This window comes from Pan troglodytes, chromosome 3, assembly GCF_028858775.2.
Source record: "Pan troglodytes isolate AG18354 chromosome 3, NHGRI_mPanTro3-v2.0_pri, whole genome shotgun sequence".
Classification (NCBI taxonomy): domain Eukaryota; kingdom Metazoa; phylum Chordata; class Mammalia; order Primates; family Hominidae; genus Pan; species Pan troglodytes.
In genome coordinates, this window is record NC_072401.2 from 137,773,873 (window position 1) to 137,798,304 (window position 24,432).

A 24,432-nucleotide genomic window follows, 5' to 3' on the forward strand; every position below is an offset into this window, starting at 1 on the left:
TATAGATTCTGGATATTAGCCCTTTGTCAGATGGGTAGATTGCAAAAATTTTCTCCCATTCTGTAGGTTGCCTGTTCACTCTGATGGTAGTTTCTTTTGCTGTGCAGAAGCTCTTTAGTTTAATTAGATCCCATTTGTCAATTTTGGCTTTTGTTGCCATTGCTTTTGGTGTTTTAGTCATGAAGTCCTTGCCCATGCCTATGTCCTGAATGGTATTGCCTACGTTTTCTTCTAGGGTTATTATGTCTTCTTTACCAGTGGAAGAGGCCTCTTCATGCCCCATAGAAGTGGAATCTGACCTCTGAAGGAATTAACTCTGTATTTCCTGAGGAAACTATAATGACCTTACCTCAGGCAGTTGCCATGTGAGACAATGCTGAGTTTCCTCAAGAACCACCCCATCACCCATCTTGGCTTCTAGATCTGTAATTAAACTCAAATTCCAGGAGGTCCATAAAGATGATATGCAAAGCGTAATACATTAGGAGGTGTATTAGAGTCCAAAATAATTACTTTCCTAATTGATACAGACAGAAATCCAGGGAATATGCATAAGAATGGATATTAAGAGTGTGGGATAATGATGGAAGAAAGATAAAGTTGGATCAGAGAAAAGTTATTGACATGGGCTCACCAACCAGAGACTCAGTATTTATTATTACAGCCAAGGAAGTTAGAAAGTGCTCTCACAGTGTGTTTGTTTTGTTGGATGCAACAAGATCAAAAGGTAGCCCACTGTGAGCCAGTTCGTTTAATGTTGAGGAAAAGATTCAAAGGCCTAAGGATTGCTAGAGTGAATTTGTAATTTAAGACTTACCTACAACAGGAGGATTGAGAAGACATACTTATGACTAATAAAGTGAAAAATAAATTTGTGAGGGAGCATTAGCAACATTGAGGAACTATGTGATCACTCTTTGCTACAGGTCAGACCTCACAGTGGGTACTGCAGTCACTGAATTAAAGCACCTAAATGCAATGGAGGTAATAAAATCTGAAAGTGGCAGGGGCCATGTGGCAGCCCTCAACTGACAGAGATAAGGTGGAGTGTGATTATCATAATAGACAGCAGAGTCAAAGCAGCAGTCAGAATAGTCTGACTCAAGCAGACCTATAGCATTGGCTAAATTATCATGGTGTTCCTAAATCAAAAATGATAGTAAGCCTACTAAATACTTTCTCGATTAGTATTCACAAAATACTTCTAGGTCAAGTGAACAAACGTTTAACTTGAATCATAAAAACAGAGTCATGGCTCCTCAATCAATTCCCTGGCTTGAGCCAGTTTATCAACCCAAAACCCCTTGAATGAAGAAGAGGCTAGATTTTCATAAAAAAGGATCCTGATTTGCTGCCAAAAATTTTATTACTGTTAATCTTTCTCATAGCCTTTAACAAAAAGAATTACATCTTTTTACCTGAGTCACTGTTCACTGGGGAAAAGGAAATAATAATAATACCTTTTGAAAACTACTGGACACTGTCTCTGAACTGACCAGAAAACCCAAAATTTCACTGTGGTCCACCAGAGTAGGGACTTAAGAAGGTCAGATGATCAATGGAATTTTAGCTTAGGTTCATATTATGAAGGACTCAGTAGGTCCCTGAACCTATACTACTACTATCAAAGCTTAACCAGATGATGTCTACTATTACAGCTCTGTACCAAATATCATATGATTGCTTCAGTAAATTAACACAACCTCTAGCACCTGGTTTGCAGTTGTTGATCTGGTATGCAGCTATTGATCTGGAAAATGTTTTTTTTGCTCCAATAAAGTCATGTGTCACAAAAGAATGAGGATACATTCTGAGAGATGCATCATTAGGTAATTTTGTAGTGTAAACATCACAGAATGTATTCACACAAACCTAGATGGCATAGCCTATAACACACCTAGGCTATATAGTATACCCTGTTGCCCCTAGGCTGTATATCTGTTCAGCATATTACCATACCAAATACTGTAGGCAACTGTAAGATAATCATACATATGTGTGTATCTAAACACTTCTAAACATAGAAAAGGTACAGTACATATACATGGTGTCATATCTTACAAGGCTATTGTTTTATATATATACACATATATATACATATATACACATATATACATATACATATATACACATATACATATATATATACATATATATACATATATATGTATATATACTTTTTATTGACAGATACGTTTTTATGCAGTACATGACTATACTTGCTATAAAAGATCTCCAGAAGCAGTTTTCTTTTAACTGGCAAGCTCAGCAATATACCTTCACTATCCTACTTCAGGGGAATAGTGTCATCTGTCTATCTCTCTTAGTTCATTGGAATCTTAGTTTCCTAACTGATGATCAACAAGTTTTATTTCATTTGTATGCTTACAATATCATAAAAGCACTTGTGGTGTTATGAATGATATGGACATATATTGTTTTTCCTTCAGTTGTGGGCTTCTAGTTCCCATAAGCTCTTATTACAGTCTTTTATTAGAATATTGGGTATGTTAGGTCTCAGGGGCAGGCCTCTGGAAACAGAATCTGTCTGACCTTCTCCTGTACTCCTTTTACCCGCCCCAAGGCAGGACTTTAATATTCCCCTGTCTTTCTAATTATGGGTCTTAAAACCCTCCCCACAGAAGATCTCATCCTATATCCTGGGGGAAGAAATGCTGACATCATGAAGCTTCCACAAAAACTCAGGAAGACTGGCTTTGAAGAGCTTTCCATAAACTGAACACAGGAAGGTTCCTGGAGGATGGGCATGGAAGGGAGGGCCTGGAAGTTCCCAGTCCCTTCCCCCATACCTCATTCATCTGCATCCTTTGTAATATCCTATCTAATAATTCAGGACATGTGTTTCCCTGAATTCTGTGAGCTGCTTCAGCAAATTAATCAAATCCAAAGAGGGTATTGTGGGAGCTCCAACTTGAAGCCAGCTGATCAGAAATTCTAGAGGCCTAGACTTGTGACAAGTGGGGCAGGTGTAGGTCTTGGGGACTGTGCCCTCACCCTGTGTGACTTGACACAATCTTCAGGTAGATAGTGACAGAATTTCACTGGAGGATACCTAGCCCGTGTCTACTGTTTGGTGTGGGGGGAAAGTCTTCCCTAAAATAGCATGTAACAATTCAGTACATTAATTGAGTTACTTTCTTTTCTCATTACTATGTCATCTGTTAGTATTTTGAAGAAAGTCAGTGTAAACTGTAGAAACCTTTAACAAACAGAAAAATAAATAATTTGAATTTGTTATTTACAAAGACACAGAATTCTACACAGTTTTGAGGTAGAAAATAACACACTGAAAAAACTGGGTTTCCCAAAGTAGGAAACAAATACACTCTTCAATAAGAACAAAATAACATACAGTTGAATGTATTATTAACATTTTTTCCAAATAGATTCTATTGTTATTTTTAATAATTCTGAATTATCCTTATTTTACCTCACTTTTATTTCTTAAATCTATTAAGAATGATTTCATAGATCCTTATTTCCTAAATATACAATGACATTTTAAGGAACACATGTCTAAATCTTCTCTTTGCTTATGTTTTCCTTTACTTTTACTTCAATTATTTTATGAATGGAGGTTAATTTTCTGGCTTCTAAATCTTGTATGAATAAATTCAAAAACAATTTCTTAGATATATTTTATTATGGAGAATTTATCTACATATACATATTAATTATGAATGCAATAAGAATAGAGTATTATAAGGAGGGTTGTAACTTGGAAAGAATTCACAGTAAATCAATTATGAAATAGGTGCTGAAGTTGAAATCATAAAATGGAAGTGCAAAGAAGGACAGATATTAAGTCAGAATGAAAGTGTAAGCAAAGGATGAAAGCTGTGAATTAGTGATATGTGTCGGAGAAATATAAACAAATGAGCTTGAATGAATACATTTTTTTTCATCAAAGCACACAGAAAGATAAATGTGTATATGCTGACAATGTCCACACTGAAAAAGGTGTTTAGTGCCAAACTAAGAGGCCTGAAATTTTTTGGTTATTGTTTTCAAATAGAGAAGTGTCACAGGAAGGAAATGTTTTAGAATGACTAATTTGTTGGAATATATAGAATTCATTTTACATTGGGGAAGGGGATGGAAACAAATTAGATATTGGACAATAAATTTTAAGAGGAACACCAACTTTGGAGATAAATATAGGAAGTCAAGACATTAGATTTTATCTCCTTGGAGAAAATATAGATCAGCCAAGGAAAAAAAAATCTAATGACTGAATGTTGATGTATACTATACTTAAGAAGTGAGAGAAAGAATAGAATAATGAAGAATTCAAGTAGTTATATAAAAAAAGAAACAATACAGAGTAAAGTCAGTTAGCTAAGTCTAAGATTATGGTATCTTCATTATTATAATATCATATTGGTTATAACTGACAAATATTTTATTTATAATTGTTTTTCCATGTTAATAAACAAAACTGGTTTAGGGCTTGCCACTGCATATAAACTCTCTGTTTATAATAGACTGAGAATGGAGTGAGAAAATGTGCACTTTTTAATCCATGTTGGAAATTTTTAGGAGGAAAGAAATTATGTTGCCCTTGATTTTTCTTTAATTTTCACAGAAAATCTTCAGGCAGATGTGCGCAGAAGTTAAAAGTTTAGAAGGGCTTAAACTCTTATTATATACATACACTGGTCAATTTAGCTTTTCTAAGAGAGTTTAATACATATATTCATAATTCATTTATTCCTTCAAAATTGTAATTCACCTAGAATTCAAAATTAATAGGTATGTAATTGAGCATAATATCCTTCAATCTGATTCAGATTAATGAGCATTAATATGTTGACACTCTTCTGTATGCATGTTATAGTCCATCAATTTTTTTGTTAATGTAAGTGCTATCAAAATTGAGCATAATAGTTTCATTAACCCTTTTCTTGTTTAGAAACAAAAGTGCAGCTCACTGCCAGTGCTCATTTAAATTTACATAAACATACTCTATGGGGCTAAAGAAAATCTGACTAATTTTCAGTGTGAAAATAAAACATAAAAACTGTTTTTGGAGTTATTTCTAAGCAGAGCTAACATCAGAATCATCTGAATCATCAAAATTGTCTATTTTGGAAAACCTGGATTCATCAAACGGATCTTCACCCAACAACCATTTGAGAACGATGTTAACGTAATGCATAGAGGAATGCTATGTTTTCTAGGATATGACATTTTCAGGGACCAAGAATTACTATATTTTGTAAATGGAAATACCATCACTAAAAACAGAATGTTATAAATAGAATGATATCTTTTGTTTCCAAACTTGGCATACTAGAGTGATGAGAAAATAATAATAAAAGAAAAATAATTCGTGGCAAAGTTATCTCAGGGTAAATGCTGCAGCCGCAAGCACTACCAGTAAGCATTCGCAGGGCGAATGAAAAAAAAAAGTTAATATATGTATCTTCTTTCTAATTCTTGTTAGGGTCAGTCGTCAAAAGAGTATACTCAAGTGACTTTTATTCCTTCCTTCTCCTTTAAGAAACTTACTTGCCACTCAGTGGGCCATTTTATTCTAAATACTTAAAATTTTCTTTAACTCAGAGAAACTGCCCTTGTTTACATGATAAACCACCCTCCTTTGTTCTTGTTTGTGTTTTCTTTTTCTGAAATGTGTTTTAAAAGTTTTCTCAGTTTTATCTCATGAATTATATTTTATATGCTCAGCTTAACACAGCCAAGGGAGAGAAACAAGTTTCTGTGTTAATTGAAATTGCCAACACATCTTTTGGTGAGCTCCATTCTATCTGGAGAATTGCCCTAAGGCGGTCTTTTCTGCAAATGGGCTCAGTAGGGTATAGACTATTAGAATGGGAATAGGTTTTAATTAATATAGTAAAAACTATGTTATCATTGTAGATAAATTTAGGAATTTTCTACTATGCCCAGCATCTAGAATGTAATTTTCTCCTGTTGGCTATTTTATGATGAGAGCTGCCTGAGTCTGGTCTGGTATTTATACCATCAAAATACCTGTATTTGACACTTATATGGCAGACACCAATGTACAGAAGGATCCACTCCTAACAGTTTAGATTAACAATCACAGTCGCATTCTCTTAGTATATCAATTAGTTCCTGGTGTTTAAGTTTAGTGTAAAGCTACCTCCTTACAAATTTAAATTCAGCCTGAATGTTTTTCTGTACATCATGAACTATATAACAAGTGGAAGTGAAAACCGACCACAGCCCATGCCAGTGCAAATCACTGAGTTTTTGTCAGTCAAATGCAGCCAGTTGTTTGAACTGTGTTCAAATAAGGCAAAGGCCAACCTGTAACTAATCCAGCTGTTTCGGTACCTCACTTCTGATTTTGTATTTCATTTCCCTTTTTTTGTCTATAGATCTTCTTCCACCACATGGCTGCTCTAGAGTCTCTCTGAATCTGCCGTGATTCTGGGGGCTTTCTGATTCATGAATCATTCATTGCTCAATCAAACCCCTTTAAATTTAATTCAGCTGAAGTTTTTCTTTTAACAGGTGGTGTCAGAAGCAGGTCCTAAGTAGATATTCTCACAACCCCCAGGAGCACTGAGTGAATAAGCAAGGTAACTACAGGACCCACTTGTATCCATTGATCTCTCATAGCAGCTGGGGGATTATAGGTAAGTTCTTTCTTGGATTTCAGAGCTCCATAGATTTGTGTTTAGACTCTCTTGTGAAAATTATGCTAAACAACTATTACGACTATCACAAGGGTAATACCAAGAGTTTGGAATATGCTCCTTACCCAAGGTTCCTGTAAACCAAACTGCCTAAAATCAAATAGATCAAAGAATAAGTTAGATAAAGGATCTACTTACTACAACTTCCCTACAACAGAATCTCTATAATACCCGATGTTTTCTCCATAGGCTAAAAGTACCAGCAGCGGCAAAGATTATTTTCTGTTTAGCCAATTCTATTAACATTAACCATGATTGTGCTACCTTTAGCTCTCCCTCATATTTCAGACAAAAGTTTCCATATTAATATACCAAGCCTATTAACACAAAAGCATAATTTACATTTTTTTGTTAATAAGCCTAACATTGACCATGGATATACTACTTATTAATTCACCTTCATGTTTTGTATAATTTATAAAAATCAAAAAAATCAAACAGAATGGTATGAAGACACTGATATCTTGGATTTTACCTTTTCATTAAAAGAAACAGAGATATGTTTGGAGAGTACAGACAAAATATTGAAAAGTGTTTGTCTGCTTACTCCTGTAAAGATAAGTTCTTCCAAAACCATCTGTCATGTAATCAGATTCTCTGGTCATCACAGACACACTCAGTCAAATCAAAGTACAGATGGTCGTTTATTACAAAACAACACAGGAGGCTTAGAATAGATGATACATTTGGTCATTTTTGCACATAAAGTCTCTGATTAAGTATGAAAAATGTGAACATTTGTTTTTCTTGGAAAAACTGCTATTACTTGTCAGCCATGACCAATTAGTTATTTCTAAACTGTTATCCATATAATTAAGAAAAACAGCCATCTGTAAAGTCAGAAGTTTGTGTCTCTTTTCTGATCCACATGTAAATGTAATTTCTGTAATCTGATTTACTTAAAAGAAAATTAACAGGCAGAATACAAGACAGATGACAGAAACTGATGTATTTTTTATAATTTTTGTTTTGTCACTATTTTTCCACTTAATGATAGTGTGTAGCAAATATAGCTGGATTTTTTTAAAGACCATTAAAAATGTTCCTAGAATATTTATCTTTCAAACTTAAAGCATGATTGTTATAAAGAAATGTGTGTCACATAAGAAAGTTTATATTATTTATCACCCTTTTGCATTTTAAGTACTGTATTAGTCACAGTTCTTCAGATAAAAAGAACCAAGACATATATGTAGATATGTTATAGAAGTTAGTTTATATGATTATGCAGACCCAGGAACCTGATGTGTAATTTCAGTCTGAGTTAAAAGGCCTGATAAACAGAAGAGGTGATGATGTAGGTGCCAATCTGAAAGCTGGCAGGCTTAAAATAAAGATTGGCCAAAGTTTCCATCTGAGCCAGAAAACTGGGAAAGACCAAGATCCTAGCTCTTGTGGGTCAGGCAGAAGGAATTCTCCCTTATTCAGCCTTTTTGTTCACTTCAGGTCTTCAGTTTTTTGGATGAGACCTACCCACATTGGAGAGGGCAACCCGCTTTAGTCTACCAATACAAATGTTAATCTCTTCCAAAAACACCCTAACAGTCACAACCAAAATAACGTTTGGCCAAATATCTGGATATCATGTGGTCCAGTTGAGTTGACACATGAAATTAACCATCACATATACTTAGGAAAGCGAAATATGACCAAGTTTTTAAAAATAGCTTTATTGGAATACAATTTTAATGTACATTCTATGTGTTGGTACATGTATTTACTTGATGTTAATGAACAAAATTTTAAAGGGACAGAGCAAGATTGTGGAAGAGAAGCCTACACCATTCATTCCCCTTTATGGAACACCAAATTTTAATAATTATCTGCGCATTGGAAAAGCACCATCAGAAGAATTGAAAATCTGGTGAGAAATCATAGTACCTGGATTTAACTTCATATTAGTGAAAGAGGCATGGAGGAGGGCAGGAAAGACAGTCCTGAATGGCTAACACATGTCCCCCATCCCTATGTAGTGGCTGCACGGAATGGAGAGAGAACCTGTTCTTTTTTTGGAAGTGTGAATGCAGTGACTGGAGGGACTGTATGTTAAACTCAGTGCTGCCCTGTCACAATGGAGAATAAAGCCATATTGGGTTCAGCCAGTGACTGTGCAGGGAGGGAGCATTTGAACTATCCCTACCCAAAGGGGAATCATCTATTCCAGCCATCAGATCTTGAGTTTCTAGTCAAGCCTCACCACCACAGGCTGAAGTGCTCTGGGGTTCCAGGCAAACTTGAAATATGGTCTGGATCACAAGGATTGTAATTCCTAAGCAACTCTTGGTGCTAGGCTGGGCTTAGTGCTAGTGGACTGGAGTGGCTCATTACCTAGGGAGACATCAGCTAGTGTGGCTAAGGGAGTGCTTGCACTATCCCTCACCCAACCCAAGGCAGTGCAGCTTACAGCAACAAAAGTGACTCCTTCCTTTGCTTAAGGAGAGCAAAGAGTAAAGAGGACTTTGTCCTGCATCTTGGATACTAGCTCAGCCACAGTAGGATGGGGCACTGGGCAGAGTCACAAGGACCCAATTTCAGGCCCTAGCTTCTTGATGAAATTTCTAGACACATCCTGGGCCAAAAAGGAATTCACTACCTAGAAGGGAAGGAGTCAGTCCTGGCAGGACTTATCACCTGCTGACTAAGGAGCCTTTGGGCCATGAGTAACAAGCAGCAATATATAGGGAATATTCAGACCTTCAGCTATGGAATGTGCTGGCTTCAAGGGTGACTCATCACATTCTAAGGTGTGGTGGCTATGGTGAATGATTTATTCTATTTGAGAAAAACAGAGGGAAAAGTAAAAGAGAGTTTGCCTTGTGTGTTAGGTACCAGCTCAGACACACTAAGGTAGAGCAACAGCAGACTCTTGGGGTCCCCAAGTCCAGACCTATGCTTTTGGATTGCATTTCTGGACCTATTCTGGGCCAGAGAGGCACCCACTGTCCTGAAGGGTGAGTCCCAGGCCTAGCAGCATTCACCACAAACTGACAGAAGAGCCTTTGGGCTTTAAGTGAACATTAGCAGTACCCTGGCAGAACCTCTGTGAAATGGCAGTGGTGGTGGCTGGAGGGAGAGGCCCCTCTGCTTGTGGAAAGGGGAGGGAACTGCAAAATGACTTTGTATTTTGGTCTCGGTTTCAATTTAGCCACAGTAGAATAAAACATCAGGTAAACTGCTAAGACATTTTACTTCAATCTCTGGCTCCCAGACATTATCTCTGGGCATGTTCAGGACCTGAGGGAATTTGCTGCCCTGAAGGGAAGAACCTTGGGCAAGACTCAGTGCTGTGCTGGCTTCAGGTGTGATCCAGCACAGTACCAGTGGTAGTGGATACACAGGTGCTTGAAGGACCACACCCCCTGTTCCAGGAGGCTTAGCATAGAGAGAAAAAGAGAGAGACTCCATTTGTTTGGGAGAAAGTAAGAGAAAAGAAGAGTCTCTGGTTAGTAATTTAGAGATCTTATCCAAGACCACCAAGATAGTACCAGTACAAATCTTCAAAAACCACGACATTATCAGAATGCTAAGTCCCTTCAAATACCTGAAAAGCCTTCTCAAGAAGAACAGGCAAGGGCTGGGTGTCGTGGCTCACGCCTGTAATTGAAGCACTTTGGGAGGCCGAGGTGGGTGGATTACCTGAAGTCAGGAGTTTGAAAACACTCTGGCCAACATGGTGAAATGCTGTCTCTACTAAAAATACAAAAATTAGCCAGGCATGGTGGTGGACACCTATAATTCTAGATGCTTGCTAGGCTGAGTCAGGAGAATAGCTTGAACCTGGGAGGCAGAGGTTGCAGGGAGCCGAGATTGTGCCGCATCACTCTAGCCTGGGTGAAAGATCAAAACTCTGTCTCACTAACTAAATAAATAATACATAAATAAATAAATAAAATAATGGAAGGACTGGCACAAACTAGCCCACACTGTGAAGACTACAATAAATACTTTACTCTTCAATGCTCAGACACTGAAGAACATCTACTAGCATCAACACCATCCAGGAAAACATGACCTCACCAAATGAACTAAATAAGGCACCAGGGATTGATCCTGGAGAAACAGAGATAGATGTTTCAGACAGAGACTTCAAAAGAGTTCTATTGGAAAAACCCAAAGAAATTCAAGTTAACACAGCGAAGGAATTCAGAATTCTATAAGATAAATTTACTAAAGAGATTGAAATAAAAAGAACCAACCAGAAATTCTAAAGTTGAAAAATGCAAAAGGGCAAATCTGAGAGTTACTGGCTTTTAAAAGGAGCAAAGACATAGTGGTAGAAGTTTATTCAAAAGGATATTAGAGAACTTCCCAAAAGCAGAGGAAGATATCAACATTCAGTATAAGAATATTATAGAGCATAAACAGATTTAACCCAAATAAGACTACCTCAACATATTTAATAATAAATTCCCAAAGGTCAAGGATAAAGAAAAGATTCTAAAAGCAGCAACAGAAAAGAAACAAATAACATAAATTGGAGATCCAATTTGTCTGGTAGCAGACTTTACAGGGGAAACTTCACAAGCCAGGAGCGACTGGCATGACATATTTACAGTGCTGAAGGAAATAAACTTTTACCCTAGAATAGTATATCCAGTCAAAATATCCTTCAAACATGAAGGAGAAATAAAGACCTTCCCAGACAAGCAAAAGCTGAGGGATTTCATCCACACGAGAACTGTTCTATAAGAAATGCTAAAGGAAGTTCTTCAATCTGAAAGAACAGAATGTTAACGAGCAAGAATAAATCATTGAAGGGTACAAAACTCACTGGTAATAGTAAACACACAGAAAAACACAGAACAGTATCTTTTTAATGGTGGTGTTTAAAATACTCTTGATCTAAGTAGAAAGACTAAATGATGAACCAATCAAATATAATAACTATAACTTTTTGAGACACAGACAGTACAATAAGTTATAAAGAGAAACAACAAAAAGTTAAAGACCGGAAGGATGAAGTTAAAGTGAAGAGTTTTTATTTGTTCTATTTTGTGTGTTTGCTTGTAACTACAATTAGAGTTGTCATCAGTTTTAAATAATAGGTTATAAGATAGTGTGTGGAAGCCTCATGGTAACCACAAATTTAAAAACATACAATAGATACACAAAAAAATATAAAGCAAGAAAGCATAGAATCAGAGGAAATCACCTTCATTAAAATGTAGACAGGAAGAAAAAAAAGAAGAGAACACCACAAAACAACTGAAAAACAAATAAAAAAATGGCAGCAGTAAGTCCCAACTTACTAATAATGACATTGGATGTAAATGGACAAAACTCTCCAATCAAAAGACACAAAGACTCAATCAATGTTTTGTTCTGTACAAGAAGCACACTTTATCCATAAAGACATACATAGAATGAAAATAAAGGAATGGTAAAAGATATTCCATAACAATGGAAACCAAAAAAATCAGGAGTAGCTATACTTATATCAGACAAAATAGATTTCAAGATAAAAACTATAAGAAGAGACAATGTCATTATATAATGATAAAGGAGCCAATTCAGGAAGATAATATATAATAATTATAAATATACATGTACCCAGTACTGGGGTGCCCAGATATATAAAGCAAATATTATCAGAGCTAAAGAGACAGAGAAACCCCGACATAATAACTAGAGACTTCAACACCCCACTTTCAACATTGGGATGATCTTCCAGACAGAAATATCAATAAAGAAACATTGGAGTTAAAATCTGCACTATAAAACAAATAGACCTAATAGATATTTATACAACATTTACCCAAGGACAGCAAAATATACATTCTTCATTGAACCCGGGAGGTGGAGTTTGCAGTGAGCCAAGATCACACCCTTGCACTCCAGCCTGGGCGACAGAGCGAGACTCCATTTCGAAAAAAGATAATTACGATAAACAAATAAAATAAAACCAAGTCATTTGCCACAACATGGATGGAACTAGAAGTTATCATGTTAAGCCAAATAGCCAGACACAGAAAAACAAATATTGCATGTTCTTACTCCTATGTGGAAGTTACAAAGCTGATTTCATGAAAGTAGAGAGTAAAATAATAGCTAACAGAAGTTGGGAAGGATGTGTGTGTGGAGAGAGGGAGGGATAAAGAGAAATTGGTTAATGGGTATAAACATAGAGTTAGATAAAAGGACTAATTTCCAATGTTTGATAGCTGAATATGGTGACTATAGTTAATACCAACGTATTGTATATTTCAAAATAGCTAGAATGGAATAGAATAGAATAATAGAATGAAATGTTCCCAAAACATAGGAATTTTACCAAAATGATAAATGCCCCAAATACTCTGACTTGATCTCTACAGAGTCTATGCATGAAACAAAATATCACATGTACTATATAAGTATGTACAAATATTATGTATTAAGAAAACTAGATGGACTATTCAATATACTCATTTCATTTATTATTCTCAAAAGTTAAAGTTTTAGAGTAGACAAAATAACCAAATTAATTACCTTTAAAAGTGAGCTATTAATTCTAATTAAAATGCCACAATTTGTTCCTATTAGTCTGATTATTATACTTTATATGTATCATTGTTAGGAAAATTGAAACCAAAGAGAAAACTATACTTTAAATATAACACTTAATGAAATTACATTATTTGTTAATATTAGCCATAATTTTTATTGTTCAAACACACTCTCTTTCTCTCTTCCATTAATGCTTATTTAAAAATCTTATTTAAATACCTTTAAAAATGCTTATTTAAATACCTTCATTAAAAAGTTAGAAAGATCTCCAATTCATAATCTAACATTGCACCTAGAGGAACTAGAAAAAAGAATTCAACCCCAAAGCTAATAGAAGAAAAGAAATGACTAACATTACAGAAGAATTAAAATTGAGACCAGAGGTCCATAGAGAGGATCAATAAAACTGAGTTGATTTTTCAAAAGAATAAACAAAATTTATAGACCACCAGCAGATTAATAAATTAGAAAAAGAGAAGATTCAAATAAGCACAATCAGAAATTACAAAGATGCCAGAGAAATACAATAGATCCCCCAAGACTTATGAACATCTCCATGTACACATATTAGAAAATATAGATTAAAGTGAATAAATTCCTAAAAACACACAATTTCCCAAGACTGAACCAGAAAGAAAGTGAAAACCTAAATGGACCAATAACAAGTTTCAAAATTAAATTGGTAATAAAAAACCTTCCAACAAAACAGAGCACTGGACTAGATGAATGCAAATCCAAATTCTACCAGATGTACAAAGAAGAACTGATACCAATCCTACTCAAACTATTCCAAAAATTTAAGGAAGGGGGGATACTCCCTAACTCATTCCATTAAGCCAGTATCATCCTGATATGAAAATCTAGTGGAGAGTCACCACAGAAAATGAAAACTTCAGGCTAATATTCTTGATCAACACAGATGCAAAAATCCTCAACAAAACACTGGCAAACTGAATCCAGCAGCACATCAGAAAATTAATTCACTACAATCAAGTAGGCTTTATTTCTGGATGAAGGCCTGGTTCAATATACACAAATTAATAAATGTAATTCACCACATAAACAGAATAAAAAAACAAAACCATATGGTCATCTCAATAGATGCAGAAAAAGCCTTCATTAAAATCTAACATCCTTTCATGACAAAAACCCTTGAGAGATAACGCATTGAAGGAATATGCCTCAAAACAATAAGAGGCATCTATAACGAACCCACAGCCAGCATCATACTGAATGGGCAAAAGTTGCAACCATTCACCTTGAGAATCAGACCAAGACAAGAATGCCTACTCTCACTACTCCTATTCAGTATGGTACTGGAAGTTCTAGCCAGAGCAATCAGCAAGAGAAAGAAATACAAGACATCCAAATAGGAAACAAAGAAGTAAAATTATCTCTCTTTGCTGATTGTAAAATTTTATACTCAGAAAACCCTAAAGACTCTCCCATAAGGCTCCTAGACCTAAAAAGTGATTTCAGTAAAGTTTCAGGATACAAAATTAATGTACAAAAATAAGTAGCATTTCTATACACCAACAATGTTCTAGCTGAAAACCAAATTAAGAACACAGGTCTATTCACAATAGCCACAAAAAATGAAATACTTAGGAATTCATCTAACCGCAGAGGTGAAAGATCTCTACAAGAAAACTAAAAATACTGCTGAAAGAAATCAGAGACAACACAAATAAATCAAAAATTATTCCATGCTCATGGATTGTAAGAATCAATATTGTTAATATGGCCATACTGCCCAAAGCTATTTACAGACTCAATGCCATTCCTATCAAAACACCAACATCATTTTTCACAGAATAAGAAAAAAAACTATTCTAAAATTCGTATGGAACCGAAAAAGGAGTGTGAATAGTCAAAGAAATCCTACACAAAGAATACAAAGCCAGAGACATCATATTACCCAGACTCAGACTATACTGCAAGGCTACAGTAACCAAGACAGCATGGTGCTGGTGCAAATACAGACATACGGACCAATGAAACAGAACAGAGAACACAGAAGTAAACTTGAATGCCTATAACAATCGAATCTTAAAAAAAAAAAATAGACAAAAACAAGCAATGGGGAAAGAACATCCCATTCAATAAATGATTCTGGGATAACTGGCTAGCCATATGCAGGAGACTAAAACTGGACACCTACCCCTATTTATACACAAAAATTAACTCAAGATGGATTAAAGATTCAAATGTAAGATGTCAAGCTATATAATCCTAGAAGAAAACCTAGGAAATACCGTTCTCAACATTCTAGCTTTGGCAAAGAACTTATGGCTAAATCCTGAAAAGCAATTGCAACAAAAACAAAAATTGACAAGTGGAACCTCATTAAACTATACAGAATTTCCACACAGCAAAAGAAATTACCAATAGAACAATCAAATAAATCCACGGAATGGAAGAATATATTCACATATTATGAACCTGACAAAGATCTCATATCCAGAATCTATAAAGAATTTTAAAAAATCAACAAGCAAAAAACAAATAATCCAGTTGAAAATGGGCAAAAGACATGAACAGATAGCTCTCAAAAAAAAACATAAAGGTAGCCAATAAACATATAAAAATACTCAACATCACCAATTATCAGATAAATGCACATCAAAACCACAATGAGATACCATCTCACACCAGTGAGAATGGCAATTATTTAAAAGTCGAAAAATAACAGATGCTATGGAGGCTGCAGAGAATAAAGGGCACCTACACACTGATGAGGGGAATGCAAACTAATTCAGTCCCTGTGGAAAACAGTTTGGAGATTTCTCAAAGAAATTGTAATAGAACCTCCATTTAACCCAGCAATCCCACTGCTGGGTATATACCAAAAGGAAAATAACATTCTATCAAAAAGACAAATGAACTAATGTGTTCCTTGCACCACTGTTCACCATAGCAAAGACATGGAATCAGTGTAGGTGCCCTTCAACAGTGGACAGGATAGAAAAATGTGATACATGTGCACCATGGAATACTACACAACCATAAAAAAGAATGAAATCATGTTCTTTGCAGCAATATGTATGCAGCTGGAGGCCATTATCCTAAGAGAATTAACACAGGAACATAAAGCCAAAAAATTCATGTTCTCACTTATAAGTGGGAGCTAAATATTGAATACACGTCTACATAAAGATGGGAACAATAGGCACTAAGGATTACTAGAAGGGGGAGAGGGGAGAGAGAACATGGGATGAAAAACTACCTATTGGGTTACTGGGTTCTAGGCTCACTACCAGGGTAACGAGATTATTTGTACTGAAACTTCAGCATCACACAATATACCCAGTAACAAACCTGCACTTGTACTGCTTTAATCTATAATAAAAGTTGAAATTATAAAACAAAATAAAATTCATTCATTCATAAATGTTTTGTTTTTGACTCTGGCAAGCATACACAACATATTTGAGCTATTCGTTAATGTGTACTTCCACTCCCTGTTTTTTCCATAGGGTCTCACATTCAATAATTCACTTATTTACTGACATAATAATTGTTTATAAACTACTCAAAGATGTAAGTTATATGAGAGCCAATAGTGTGTGTGTATAACTTCAGACATTGACATCTGTAAAATTGGCAAAAGTTGATTAATTTAGTGATTATCATGGACTTTTGGGAAACAGTGCATTCAAAAAGGGAAAAACCATAAAATTGGAAAAATAGTAGTACCTACTTCTGTTTTTGTAAGAATTAAATAATATTCACATATGATATGTAAACATAACCTTTTTGAGCCAAATGTTATATAATTACTGTAGATCTGAGAATGCCATACAACTTAGTAGAGAAGGCTTCTGAGAAAACATTCCTCTATCTCTGAAAAAAAACAAAACAAAACATGAGTTTCTTCTTACCTCTGGACATAATCGTGTAATATGAACTATTTGGCACTGGGAAGACAGCTCTTGACCTTCAGAGAATAACTAAGATACTGACTGTGGTGGATTCAGATGACCAAAATGTCTTTAACAATCCTGCCATTGAGAGATAGGGTCTATGACCACATCTCCTTTGGATCTGATGAGACCCTATAACTGCTTTGACCAACACCCTGGCCCTTTCAGAGACAGATTGATTCCACTTCTTGTCTCTCAGATATCTACCCCTTAGAACCACTAGCTGCCACGTGAGTAACCCAAGTACTTACCTGCTAGGGAGGTCACATGAAGAGAGCCTGCAACTCTATTGATAGAAAAAGTTGCTCAGCTGATCTCTGTCATCTAAGTGTCTAGTCATCCTTGCCAAAGTATCAGGTATTTGAGTGAGACCTTTTTCAGGTTATACAATTACATTTATATTAATACATTTGAAATTTCCATAATAAAATGTTTGTTTTTCAAAAAGAAAATAATCTAAAATCTTGTCTACCCTTCATTATGTTTATAATGAAGATGTATATCTTCACTAACTAAAGATAAGCTTGAGTGGGGTGCATGACTTAGTCATGCATGGGGGAAAAAACTTGCATAAAGTTACAAGTTTCTAGCTGATTCTTAATGGTAATTAAAACATATAGGCCTAAACAATTATCTTGTTAAATTTTATAGGTAACATTCAAGAATGCATCAACAATCAGCACTGCAAAATATTCTCTGAGATGCAATGTTCTCTGAGATAAAAATCAACTTTTTATTAGATGATTGATGCATCTGCTAATACTATAAAAAGAGAGATATGTGTATAATTTGGCAAATATTAAAAATTAAATTATCTCTATTACAAATCAGAATTCCATTGAATATAAAATTGTTTATACATATATGCTATATTTTAATATTTATGTATATGTTATATATGCATATATTTAGACACATGTGTATATACATGGATTTTAAATTTTGCAGGGAGAAAATTTTTTTGCTTGTTTTCTGACAATAAAACACCAGTGTTTTCATCGAGTTTAGGACAAATACAAAAAATTTAGTTTTTCATGTCTAGGAATATTTTATTTTCTCGCACTTTACTATAGGATGTAGAAACTATTATAACTCATCCATTTTTGTTATTGTTGTTCTTTTCTTCTTCAATTTTCCTCTGCATCATCTAAATTAATCTTATTTTATGAGATCTTGTTTTTTATCAAGTTAATGATTTTTTTTTTAAAAGTCAATTTCAGATGGCTCTGGTCAAATCGCTCTCTAAAGAATGATCTTAAAATGTATCGTTATGATGTATCAGTGGAGGGAGGCTTAGAATGACTGACTCTTGGGAACACCCACACTAAGGGCACAGCAAGACACATCTTCATCAGGTCAGTGCAATGGGTAACTGACCCACTTAGGAAAGAAATTTTTGTGGCATACATGTGAAAAAACATGGGAAAGTTCAAAAGCTTGCCAGGTTTTCTAGGACTCCATCTGGTTGCATATTATGGCCCGTCCTTGTGCACATTTTAAAACTGATAGGCAAATTATAGCAAGGAAAGTTCAGAGCTCAAATGGTCAACCTGCAACTATAGAGTTAAGTAAAGCTCTCTATTTCTCTTTCCTTTTTTGCCTGCTTTGAATCTGCTGCTATTAAGCTACTGGTGTTGAGATAAAACACACTGTTTATAGTACTACTAATTTAAGGCTACTTTGAGATTTTGTTTTTCTTATATAGTTCAGCCTGTTCTATCTAAAATGTAAAGATTGGAAACATTTGAAACTGAAGGAGAAAAGATGAAAAAGAGGTTTTTAAAAATGAAACTGACATGGAAAATGTGCTACTCAAAACTTTGGTACACAGCCTTCATTGGTTTACCTATCAGTGAAAACAAAGTTTAGCCATGTGAACAAGACCCAATTTTGTAGAAATAATTTGGATCCACCTGTCTTTTTAAAACTGATTTATAGAAATATTGAGACTTGATCTATGTCATCTGAAGTCAGCTGATTAAGAATAAAAAAGTTTCACAACTTCCTCAGAACTTTGCTGGTGCTCACATTTCTGCAGTTGATCGTCATTTCTTTAATCCCCTCCTAAGGGAGTCTAAGTTTATACTAAATTAAGATGGTTCTTTAGGACACTAGACTGCCATATTCTCAGTTTACTGGCTTTCTGAATAAAGGTGCTTTCCTTGTTCCAATATCTTGTCCCTTGACTTATTGGCTGTGATGCAGCAAATGGTATGAGCGTAGACTTGGTTACAATGTAGCTATTAGCTTAAGACTACAGGCTTTCCCATCCAAGTATAAAATCTTGAATTACTAGAAGCAGTTAGCGTGCACCACTTTTATGAATAGAATAAAGTGTGGTGGTTAAACACTAGCTCTTCAACTGGATCATCCAGGTGGACACACTGGGATTCATTGAGGAATCAATGCAACCCACAGAGAAAAGAGAAGAGATAGCCCAACCACCCACCCAGAAGTGGTGTAGAGCCAGGGGAGACCCCTCACTGTGGGGAAATGGTAAATGAGTGACAGGAACTGGGGACCCACACTTCTGCCATGGACCTCTGCAACCCTGAACTCAGGAGATCCCCCATGATCCTCCCTGCAATGGGGTCTCCAGACTGACATGGAGTCTCAGTATAGCTGCCACTCAAGCACATGAAAAGTCCCTTTGATCCCTAGGACAACCCACAGCCCCCAGAACAAGCAGCTGCAGATCCAGCAATGAGGGAGGCCAGGCTCCCTTGCACATCCGCAGGATGGAGGCAGAATCCATGGGGACTGAGCAGCAGATGAACATCAGGTTTCTCCCCGACTGCACCTCTCTGAACAAGGCCAACTGGCCTGGGACCCTAGCGTGTTCACCCCAGCCCCACCTGAGCTCTCAGGCCAGGAGGAGCTCTGCACTTCCCTGAGATGTAGCTCCCAGAGGGAAGCAAGCAGACCACAATTTTTGCTGCTCCACAGCCTTCAGTCCTGTTGTCCTCAGGCTTGGGAGGGAGAGCAATGATTAGGGACTAATGCGGACCCCCAGCACAGTGCAGCTGTCTTATGGAAAAGCAGCAAAACAGTTTTCCACAGGGGACGTCATCCCTCTACTCCTAACTGGTCAGAGACTCCCAACCTGGAACCCCAGGCACCTCTCATCTGGGATCTCAGGCTAGTATCAGCTCTGCACTTTCCTGGGACAGAGCTCCCAGAAGTAACAGGCAGACCACTAGTTTTGCTGCTCCACAGCCCTTACTCCTGTTGCCCTCAGGATTGGGAGGGAGCTCAGTGATTAGAGACTACTGTGGTCCTCCAGCACAGCAAGGATGCCTTACGAAAAAGGAGCCAGACTGTTTTTCTTGTGTGTCTCCACCCATGCTACTTTTGACTGGGCAGGGCCTCCTGACCTGGGACCCCAGCCACCAGCAACCTGGGCTCTTGAGATGGTAGCAGCTCTGCACTTCCCAGGGATGGAGCTTCTGGAAATAGCATGCAGGCCATTATTTTTGCTGGTCCACAGTCCTCACTCCTGTTGCTTGTGAGGGAGGACCGTGACTAGAGACTAACACATACTCCCAGCACAGCCCAGCTGCCTCATGGAAAAGAGGCCAAATAGATTCCCACATGGGTCCCTGCCTCTGCTGTGCCTCACTGGGCAGGGCCACTCAACCAGGGCCCCCAGCACAACCACCCTGCCCCCTGCCTGAACACTCGAGTGTGGTGGCTCTGCATTTCTCTGAGGAAGAAATCTCAGAGACAACCCACAGTCCCTCTACCACTGCAACTGCAGTGGTACCGCTCTTACTGCCCTTGGGCTGGGTAAGGTACAAAGAACCTGAGAATTTTACCCATACCTCCAGCAAACCACAGTGATTTTAAGAAGAGGAGGCTAGTCTGTCTCCCCTGTGAGCCCCTTGTCCCCACTGTTTGTCACCAGGCAGGGACCCCCAGCTTGGTTCCACAACACAGCCACCCCACCCTGGGCCAGTTGTACCAATTGGTAGCAGATCCACATTTCTTTGGGGTGGAGCCCCGAGAGACAAGTGAAACGCCTTCTGCTACAGGCACTACCAAGGTCCCTTCCCCTGCTGCCTCCAAGATGGGGAAGAAACATAAAGCCTGAGCTCACCCTAGGACTGTGGTGTGCAGCCTGGGAGCGCCAAACTGAGATTTGCAGCCAACACTCAGGTGGGAGAGGAATCGACACTTTCAGAGCACTGAGAGGATGCACAGCTGCAAACATGAAATATGGAGGAGCCGCACGGATGAGTAAGAGCCTATCTCCCAGCTATTACACTTAAGCAACATCTACTGGATCACAGCCCAAACTTCAACCCCAAAAATACTTTGTAAATATATTCCCCATGAAACAAAGGACAAAAATACTGCTACAAATAAAGACCCTACACAAAGCTTTGGCTCTCTGAACACATCCAGAAATGAAGTCAATGTATTATACTCAAATACACCACAGTTAAAGGAACATCAGTCCACAAAGAAGAGAAAGAACCAGTGTAAGAACTCTGGCAACTAAAAGTCAGAGTGTATTATTTCCTCCAAATGACAACTCTACTTTCCCAGCAAGGGTTCTTATCCAGACTGAAATGGCTGAAATTGTAGGCACAGAACTCAGAATATGCACAGAAACAAAGATTATTAAGATTCAAGGAATCTAAAAATTACAATAAAATGATAAAGGAACTGAAAGATGAAATAGTCATTATAATAAATAACCTAACTGAGCTGATAGAGCTGAAAAACACTACAAGAATTTTGTAATACAATTGCAAGAATTAATAGCAGAATAAAACACACTGAAGAAAGAACCTTCAGAGCTCAAAGACTGGTTCTCTGAACTAAGTCAGACAAAAATAAAAAAGAATAAATGAAATCTTTAAGAAATATGGGATTAGGTAAAGAGACCAAATCTATGACACATTGGTGCCCCTGAAAAAGAGGGAGAGAGAGTAAGCAACTTGGAAAACATATTTCAGGACACTGTCCCTGAAAATTTCCCAAACCTTGCAAGAAAATTCAATATTCAAATTCACGACTGCAGAGAACCTCTGTCAGATAATATCCAAGACGACCATTCCCAAGACACATAATAATCAGATTCTCCAAGGTTGACATTAAGGGAAAAAAAAGACATTAAAGGCAGCTAGAGAAAAGGATCAGGTCACCTACAAAGGAAAACCCATTAAGCTAACAGTGGACCTTTCAGCAGAAACCCTACAAGTCAGAAGTGATTGGGGGCCTATGTTCAGCATTGGCGAGGAAAAGACACTCCAACCAAAAATGTAATATCCAGCAAAACTAAGATTCATAATAAAAGGAGAAATAAGATCCTTTTTGGAGAAGCAAATACTAAGGGAATCTATCACCACCAGAACTGCCTTACAAGAGGTACTTAAGAAAGTGCTAAATACGAAAATGAAAGATCATTACCAACCACCACAAAAACAGACTTATGATTATAGACCATTGACACTATGAAACAACCACACAATAAAGTCTGCATAATAATCAGCTAACAACAAAATGACAGGATCAAACCTGCAAATAACAATATTGACCTTGAATTTAAACAGACTAAATGTTCCCCCCACTCCCCGATTAAAAGGCAGAGCATGACAAGTTGAATGAAGAAGCAAGACTGAACACTGTACTGTCTTCAAGAGACCTACCTCACATGAAAAGACACCCATGGGCTCAAAGTAAAGGGATGGAGAAAAATCTACCAAGCAAGTGGAAAACAGAAAAAATCAGGGATTGGCATTCTAATTTCAGAAAAGACAACCTTTAACCAACAACGATGAAAAAGGAAAAAGAAAGGCATTACATAATGATAAAGGGTTCAATCCAATAAGAAGACCTAATAATACTAAATATATACGCACCCTACACAGGAGCACCCAGATTCATTCAGCAATTTCTTAGGGATGTATGAAGAGACTCAGGTAACCACACAATAACAGTGATAGACTTCAACACCCTACTGACAGTATGAGACAAATCATTGAGGCAGAAAACTAACAAAGATATTTGGGACCTGAAGTTGACACTTGACCAAACAGATATCCACAGAACACTTCACTCAAAACCAACAGAATATATATTCTTACCTTCACATAGCACATACTCTAAAAAAAAAAAAACCTCTAAAATCAACCACACATCCAGACATAAAGCAATCCTCAGCAAACGTAAAGAAACTGAAATTATACCAAACCCACTCTTGACTAACAGAGTAATAAGAACATAAATAAACATTGAGAAAATTTCTCACAGCTACACAATTTGATGGAAATTAAACAATCTTTTCCTGAATGAGTTTTGGGTAAACTATAAAATTAAGACAGAAACTAATAATTTTTTGAAATTGATAAAAACAATGATACAATATACTAGAATATCTGGGACACAGCTAAAGAAGTAATTAGAGGAAAGTTTATACTGCTAAACGCCCGTATCAAAAAGATCTCAAATTAACAACCTAATATCACACTTAGAGGAACTAGAGAAACAAGAGCAAACCAACCCAAAAGCTAGCAGAATACAGGAAATAACAAAAATAAAAACTGAACTGAAGGAAGTTGAGACACAAAAAAGACAGAACATCAACATATCCAGGAGTCTTTTTGTTGGGAGAAAAATAAGATAAACACACTGCTAGCTAGACTATTTGTTTAAAGGAGAAGATCCAAATACACACAATCAGAAATGACAAAGGAGACATTACCACTAAGCCCACGGAAACACAAAAATCACTCAAAGACTAATATGAACACCTCCATGCACACAAACTAGAAAAGCTAGAAGCGATGGATAAATATCTGGAAACATAAACCTCCCAATATTGAAGCAGGCAGAAATTGATACCCTGAATGGACCAATAATGAGTTCCAATATTGAATCAATAATAAAAAGCCTACCAAAGAGAAAAGTCCGGGACCAAATGAATTCACAGCCAAATTCTGCCAGATGTATGAAGAAGAGGTGATACCATTTCTACTGAAACTATTCCAAAAATTGTGAAGGAGAGACTCCTTTTCAATTCATTCTCTGAGGCCAGATTCATCCTGATTCCAAAACCTTGCAAAGACACAACAAAAAATAAAACTTCAGGCCAATATCCTTGATAAACAGATGTAAAAATCCTCAACAAAATACTAGCAAACCAAATCTAGCAGCACATCAAAAAGCTAATACACCATGATCAAGTAGGCTTTATCCCTGGGATGTAAGACTGGTTCAACAGATGCAAATCAATAAATGTGATTCACCACATAAACAGAACTAAAAAGAATACCACAAGAGCATCTCAATAGATGAAAAAAAAAAAGGCT